The sequence below is a fragment of the Echinops telfairi genome, unplaced genomic scaffold (genome assembly GCF_000313985.2).
Source record: "Echinops telfairi isolate 266 unplaced genomic scaffold, ASM31398v2 ScPeMD7_1;HRSCAF=3_0, whole genome shotgun sequence".
NCBI classification, from domain to species: Eukaryota; Metazoa; Chordata; class Mammalia; order Afrosoricida; family Tenrecidae; genus Echinops; species Echinops telfairi.
This window is the reverse complement of record NW_022103896.1, coordinates 44140448-44141683: the sequence shown is the minus strand read 5'-3', so window position 1 is coordinate 44141683 and position 1236 is coordinate 44140448. Positions and strand designations below refer to the sequence as shown.

At 45.8% G+C, this 1236-nt stretch overlaps 1 protein-coding gene across 2 annotated transcripts in view; it reads right to left on the bottom strand.

Moving 5' to 3' along the window:
• TP53INP1 (tumor protein p53 inducible nuclear protein 1) overlaps window positions 1-1236 on the bottom strand; it is a 14300-nt gene that overhangs the window by 9391 nt on the left and 3673 nt on the right. The gene's annotated exons all lie outside the window — the stretch shown is intronic.

The following is a 1236-nucleotide window of genomic DNA, read 5'->3' as shown; positions in this document are numbered from 1 at the left end:
TTCAAGCTTTTAAGACCCCAGATGCTATATCTTTTGATAGCCGGGCACCATCAACTTTCTTCACCACATTTGCTTATTCACCCGCTTTGTCTGGTAGGAAGAATTTTTAAGTACTGAAAAAAATCATTTGATGCAACTAAAAGACAATTAAATTGATCACAATCTCCAAAAATTATATTAATTTTTATTTCGCTGTTCCCTGCAGTCCTTTTATTTCTCCTTACACAACACTGTTGCTGGGACCTAAAGCTCGCACATGGTAGTAGAAAACCAAAATGTGTCGTGTCATCTCGAGTTGAGATTTGCGTATCAAAAAAACCTTACATAAATTGAAAGGGTGAGTAAATTTACAGGTTTAAATGCAAATCGTCTTCCAACTCAAGCCAAGTAACAGCCACTGGGCCAACATCAACTAGAGAAAGGACACTTGGTCCCAAGGCTCAGATTCTTCTGCCCAGCGGGCAGCACACAAAGCAAGGACTGGCTACTCCTGGTCTTCTAGCTAGCCTCTGGGCCAGCGGTTCTCAATTTGTGGGTCGTGACCCAGTTTGGGGGTCAATCGACCCTTTCACAGGCGTCACCTGATTCATAACATAGCAAAATTAGAGTTATGGAGTAGAAAGGAAAATAATTTTATGGTTGGGGGTGGTGGTCACTACAACATGAGGAACTGTATTAAAGGGTCACGGCATTAGGAAGGTTGAGAACCGCTGCTCTGGGCAATCCTGAAGCTGACAGCAATTCCTGTGAGCACCCTGCAGACTGACCAGGTCTCCACCCTGGTTGCCAATGCTAGGGCTGAAATCAAAGGATTTACAGGGGATTGAACACAGACCAGGGGGACAGTTAATGTCAGGATGGACACCAAGTCCAACACACAGTGCTGCCACCAGAGAGGGCTTCAAGGGTAATTCTTTCAAAGGCTTCTTCCAGTTTCACAAGGCTAGCATGAGTGGCCAACCTGCACTGTCATTAAGCTCATGAGGCAAGTGGCAGCACCTGCGGGCAATCCATCTAGAACAGTGGTTCTCAACCTTCCTAATGCCAAGACCCTTTAATACAGTTCCTCATGTTGTGGTGGCGCCCCCCCCACCCCAACCATAAAATTATTTTCATTGCTACTGCATAACTGTAGTTTTGCTACTGTTATGAATCGGGAGATCCCTGTGAGAGGGTGTTCGCCCCCAAAGGGGTCAGGACACACAGGTTGAGAACCGCTAGTCTAGAGGCACTTGC